This window comes from Canis lupus, chromosome 2, assembly GCF_011100685.1.
Source record: "Canis lupus familiaris isolate Mischka breed German Shepherd chromosome 2, alternate assembly UU_Cfam_GSD_1.0, whole genome shotgun sequence".
In the NCBI taxonomy this organism is placed as follows: Eukaryota; Metazoa; Chordata; class Mammalia; order Carnivora; family Canidae; genus Canis; species Canis lupus.
In genome coordinates this window covers 31084015-31090459 of record NC_049223.1, presented here as the reverse complement: position 1 = coordinate 31090459, position 6445 = coordinate 31084015, and the positions used below count along the sequence as shown (strand labels likewise).

Below are 6445 nucleotides of genomic sequence, written 5' to 3'. Positions count from 1 at the left end.
CAAGATTTTGGCAAAAAATTCTCTGGGGCGATGATTCTGTTTAAGACACAAGAAGCATCTGGATTAAAAATTTAGAAAGTAAGAGGTGGCATAAAGGGTTCGTGTGGAGCTAGGGGGCCGCAGTCTTTGTTCAGGAGTGTTTATCGTGACGGATAATTCATCATGTTAGATCAGGAGGGAACCAGTCTGTCTTGGATGTGTCTAATACAATGCAGCCTGGGGGCCAGAGCGGAAACCAGACCGCCTTTCAAGGTCCCTCCGAACCTGTGACTCTGTGATTAGTTGAATAATTGATGCTCTAAATTGTAATTATTTTTCCCCTTCAGGGTAGACGGTATGCATGAAGGCAGTTGTGGAGAGAGATGCACTGCGCAGCTCCAGTGGGTCATTGAGGCACTGGGATTCGTCTACTTAGATCTGCTGGGAGTCCATGTATGTGGTTAAGTAATTTCATTTTGGATCACACCATCCGCGGCACCCCTACCAGCCTGCCCTTACCTGATCAATAGATGGTAATTTACATATAATGATATTAAAATTTTACAGAATCTTTTGTAATGATTGTCTTTATTATTGTAATTATCTAGTAAAAAACAGTATCTAGAGAGAAAGGTTTCCCTGGACACAGCTAAGTACTTGATGGATATGAACCGGGCCATGAATTGATGAGGACAGAGATGAAGCCGGCCTGGAATTTGCTACACAACCACCCAACACCTAACCTCTCTCTGCCACAAGACAGCCCATCACATGCCCTGGGCTCCTACTCATTTTCTTCAATCTTTACTCTATTTATAGTTGAGGATCCTCCATTTCCCTCTGTTGAAATACATTAGTTACTATGGAAACGTCATGTCCCCCACGTGGATGGAGTGTGTTGACATCTACAATTGCAAAGCACAAGCACGGGAAACTGAGTGTCCTGGCCGGAGAAATACCTGAAGGGTCAGCAGGGAAATATTGACTTGATGCACAACACACCTGCCAGGATGGGGCCAACCTGCTCGCGGATCAGAGGTTCCAGAAAACAGAATGGAAGCCCAGCTGCAGGTGCCGGTGGGGGCCTTGAACCTGGGGGGTGCTCTGGCGGGTGTCCTTCAGATACCAAACACTGGGCCGGTAGATGGTACTTGCTATACATACATATACACATGTATGCACATTCATATCTCTACCTTGATAAGTGGTATAATCATTTATTTCAATTGATTTTTGCTTCTTTTAAGATTGTATGGGATATGATGTCACTCTTCCCATGGCATATGTGTTTTGAGTGTCTTCCAATATTAGAGAGTTTTGCATGGGGTACTGAAATTCCTTCTTGCTCAGTCCTCCCTGGGAAAAAGTGCTCAGTTCGAAGACTAAGTGATTGATGTGGGGGTGTAAGGTGGAAGTCAGTGGTAAGTTAGTAGATCTGTAACTCAGAGTCGGAAGAGCAGACCTCCCCAATCCTTATCATCGTCTCTCTGATTTTCCCCAGGATGGGCTCCCTCTGGGGTTGAGCAGTTCCCTGACTGCCGGCATGGAGCCCAGTGCCCCCATCCTTGGTGGTATCTGCTGTTGCCAGCTCCCTTCACCCAGAACTGCCCCCAGACAACCGTAACACAGCTGGAGAGCAAACAGGTGAATGAACAATACCAAATGCACGATATGAAATCCTACCTAAGTGGCTCCAACCCACTCAAATTTCCTCTTCCTTGACACATCAATTTTCTGTTGTATATAATACTTCATGGACTCTTTATTCCTCTAAATTTAGCTCTGCACAAAAAACTATCTTGTTCAACATTTTCCTCTCTTCACGTGACTTTGGTTTTATGAACTCTTCTGTATACTTTTTCATAGACTTTGTTTCTCAACATTTAGCAATGTATGATAAAACCACAAGTGGTTCTTATTACTCCTCTGTCTCATTTCAGAGCTTGAGTTTATGAATTCCTACAGGATAGAAGGCAAAGACAATTTCTTAATTCCTAGTGTGAATCGTTTTTTTTTTTTTTTTTAAGATTTTATTTATTCATGAGAGACCAGAGAGAGAGAGAGAGAGAGGCAGAGACACAGGCAGAGGGAGAAGCAGGCTCCATGCAGGAAGCCTGACATGAGATTCAATCCCAGGTCTCCGGGATCAGGCCTTGAGCTGAAGGTGGCACCAAACCGCTGAGCCACCAGGGCTGCCCTCCTAGTGTGAATCTAAGTGCAAAAGAGACATGCGGTTCTTGTTGCTTAATTGAAAATAGTTTCTCTTGGAAACTGAGAAATTCAGCCCTGACTCTGCATATCATTCAAGGTGAAGGGAATATGAGGCAGGAAACGCCGAGGGGTAGGTAGGAAGGGTGGGCATTTACGGAGCACTTCTGTGTGTTGGGAACCATGCAACGTGCTTTACATGAAATACCCCACTTAATGTTTACCACCGCACTGTAAGGCGGTGCTATTGTGAGCTTTCTTTTTTTGAGTGTGGAACCTGAGTCCCAAGGGTGGAAGTAGCTAGTAAGGTAGGGAAGTGGGGTCCAGGTGTATCCACCTCCCAGGGCCTACCTTATAGGTGGCTCTTTCCTCAGATCTGCAGGAATCCAATGGCTTCATCCACTCCTACGGAGAGACAGTGGAGCAATACCACCTCCCGCCCTCTGTTGTCTTCCTTCGTCCCCATCCTTTGGTTTATTTTTGACCTCCGTCCATTTTTTGAGATCTGGACGTTTGCCCCCACATCGCTCATGAGCCACACAGGCAAAAAGTAGGTCCGGGTGGCATCATTTCTGTCCCATTCCTTTCTTTCTCTCTCTCTCCCAAGTTCTTGCTCTATATGAGCTTCTGTCAGGGCCCCAGCGTGCTGTCTCAACACACATCAGCAAGGCTGTTGTAGAAATCTAAGTGAAAACGTCCACCTCATCAAACCTGCACCTTCATGACTCTGCTTTGCTGGGGTGTTCGGCTACCTAGTTAGAGCTTCAGGTAGTGTCTGTAATTAAAACAACTGTGTTATTAGCTCACAGTCTCAGAGATAAAAATAAAAACCGTAGACCCTTACTTTGGTCTGCAGGGGAAGAAGCACATGCAACACCAACCACTGTAAATGAGAAGGTCTATGGGTCAGATCTGGAGTCCGGTGTGCTGTGCCCTGGGTCCTCACGCCGTCTCTGGTTGGGGTGGAGTGTGCTGAAATGTTATTAAGAACAAGATGCTCCTATGTGGGTTATGATATGAGGAAGGAGGGAGACAGTGAACTGCTCTCTGGATAAAGGACAGACTTGGGCCTTGATCACATGGTCCTGGCTTAGTGAACCTGCTCGCTCGTACACCAAGGTGTGTCGGGGAAATGCCATCCCTATGCCAATACTATGTCATAAATACATTAGCTGCCTAAATAGGCACTGAAATAAACCCAATTATGCTTAATGATTTTTTTTTCTTTTCTACACTTAAAGAAATCAAATTCGTCCTATCTTCCTTTATTTGGCCATCGGAAGGGGCAATTTTTGCTGCTGGAGCTGTTAACAAGGCCATGAAATCTCTTTGTAGACGCCCGCCACCCCTTGGAGTGCCAGACTGACCTTGTGACCTCAGGGAGTAAGATGCCCATCCCACCCAGGAGTTCCCACCAGCAGCTAAAAGGGCTAAAACATTATACGGTCTCATTCATTTGGGGAATATAAATAATAGTGAAAGGGAATAAAAGGGAAAGGAGAAAAAATAAGTGGGAAATATCAGAAAGGGATACAGAACATGGAAGACTCCTAACTGGGAAACGAACTAGGGGTGGTGGAAGGGGAGGAGGGCAGGGGTGGAAGTGACTGGGTGGCAGGCACTGAGGTGGGCACTTGACGGGATGAGCACTGGGTGTTATTCTATATGTTGGCAAATTGAACACCAATAAAAAATAAATTTATTATTAAAAAAATAAAAAAAAATAAAAGGGCTAAAGCACAGCAAGGGCTTGGAGAGCAAACCCACTGATTTGTTGCAGAGGGGAAATAAAGAAAAGAAAAAATAATCCCCAAAGTTTGCCACCATTTTTGCTAAGGGAAGGCAATAAACATTAATGAATAATTAAAAGGAATGCTTATCTGGGATCAATCCAGCTTCAAAAGTAAAAAGATTTAAATTTGTAATAAAGCTTCCTGTGCTCTAACAAGAGCAGTAGGAGAAGAAGGAACAGGGGATCTTCCAGCTTGAAGAAGGAGGAAGACTCTGGAATGGCAGGAGGCAGACATGTACTTCCCAGGGACAGCACTTGAGGAAGCTGGGCTCCCCACGTGCCAGCCAGCCCCCTGTACACCCACAGCCCGTCTTCCCATCCCACCTGGATGTGCAGACACCTGTATCCTCCCCGTCGGAGGGCCCTGTCAGGCTTTACTGGGCGCATTGACAAAAGATTTTTCAAGGTGAGTTCTTGCATTTAAAAAAAAAAAAAAAAAGTGGTAGGATGAGGAATTGAGGACAGATGGTACTTGGTGACCAACTGTTCTCGGCAGCGGGGCCGGTGGCGAAGAGCAGAGTCCGCACACGGCAAGGGGCGGTATCCCTGCGTCAGGGGTGCCAGGGACCTTACCCGCGGTGTAGGTGCAAGGCTCAGGGCACGCTCGGTGGCTTTTAGTGCTCAGTGCAGGAAGAATATCTTCGTTGTAAACCCTGCAGCCCAGTCACGCAAGCCAGTAGCGAGGAGGCACACGGGCCCAGCCGCAGCGCTCACGTGCAAGGACCACCGTGCCAAAGGACCAACGGATGCTTATGTGCGGCTACCTCAGCGATGTAACAGCCCCGAGCTCCTCAAACTTGTCCGCCACAGACCACCTTCCCGCAGCCACCTTGCAAGTCGCAAGCTGCACAGTCCTCAGGCCTTTTGGACACGGGGACCCCTATTTTCACTTTGCACCAAATTACGCAGGCCAGGCTGGCCAGACAGGAGATGCACTCGCTGGGGGCCGGATTGTGGCCCTTGCACCCGCCCGGGCCCTGGAATCTGAGTTTGAGAAGCCTGGCTGCAGCAAAGGAAAACACAAATATTTCAGAGAGATGCTCAGACTAAAAATAAATAAATAAATAAATAAATAAATAAATAAATAAATAAATAAATAAATAAAATTTAATCATTGTTGATCTGAAATGCAAACGCGACCGGGCATTCTGTGTTTTTTTCCCTGGCCGCCTTACTGTCGCCACCGCATCCTTTGCTTGCCCCGGGAAACGACACCACATGGGAGGTGTGATGGAGTGTGGGCTGCGTGCCGCATGCCGCGGTTAGTCTTCTGGGCCGCCCGACTCACTGCAAGCTGTCCACGCACGTACACGGTAGGAATGATCATCTGCTGGAGAAATTGAGACACACACAGGTGGGTGACTCAGAGGGCTCATGATGAATAGGAGAAGGTTCCAGATTTGCAGCCAGCTGTCTGGCCTCGAAGCCTGGCTCTTCCATCTCAGGCACTGACCCACCCCGGCCAATTCACAATCCTTCCTGGCCTCCACTGGGGTCGGGCTTAATGATCCGGACTCCACTAAAGAGACTCAGCCCAGTCTCGTTGCGGCCGGCTTTGTGCGTAGGGCAGTGTTCTGGAAGGAGACACGTCCCTGAGTGGGGAGGATCATTCTCAAAACAATGAACCCAAACGTAGCTTAGGTAGGGGACATTGAAGGAGGCAGAGGAGCAGAAGGCAGGTGTACGTAATCCGTGAGGCACCTGACAAGTATTTTAGGTTCAGGAAAATCCAGAGCGTTTTGTGTCAACGCTTTTTTTGACTTTTAGGCCGGAAGCCACGTACATTTGAAAAGGAACATAAGCCACGTGCTCCAGCGCCGCTCAAACTTGACGCATCAATACGTTATTTTGTCTGTTGATCTTTGTGCAAATGTTCAGAGCTATTCGGCTTGCAAAATAAACACAAACTTGGGGGCACCTGGGAGGCTCCGTAGTTGAGCATCTGCCTTTGGCTCAGGGCGTGATCCCGGGGTCCCGGGATCGAGTCCCCCATCGGGCTCCCTGCAGGGAGCCTGCTTCTCCCTCTGCCTGTGTCTCTGCCTCTCTGTGTGTTTCTCATGAATAAATAAATAAAATCTTTTAAAAAACACACACAAACTCTTATCTATTTGGTGGTGCAAAGTATTTAATCTAATTTCCTAAAGAAATGAATACATAACTTTCCTTTCTATCATTTTGAGGAAGCTCTGCACAGGTAACCTGCAGGTGCACAGTAGCAGGTGTGCTGTGACTGCGCCGGGCCTCCCGGGTAGCCCTGGGGAGAGGGAGCCCACGCCCCTGCCCTTGCGAGTGGACCCCGGCATGGCCCTACTCCCCGAACCTGTGGTCAGGGCTTCCTGTGTGCGGCTCCGGCTTCTCCTCTGGTCTTTGCTCCTTCCACCTCCCTGAGTCACCCTGAGGCCACCCCATAACCACACGAGCGTGCCTCCCCCATGAAGTGTAACTTAAATACTAGTATTACCTACC

The 6445-nt window shown here is 47.8% G+C and overlaps 1 long non-coding RNA gene across 1 annotated transcript; it reads left to right on the top strand.

Moving 5' to 3' along the window:
• The first annotated feature begins 810 nt into the window (after positions 1-810).
• Positions 811-3638, top strand: LOC119869998. The gene is made up of 3 exons (XR_005354971.1): positions 811-1050; positions 1481-1623; positions 3429-3638. It is a non-coding gene; the product is annotated as an uncharacterized LOC119869998 (long non-coding RNA).
• The last annotated feature ends 2807 nt before the right edge of the window (positions 3639-6445 follow it).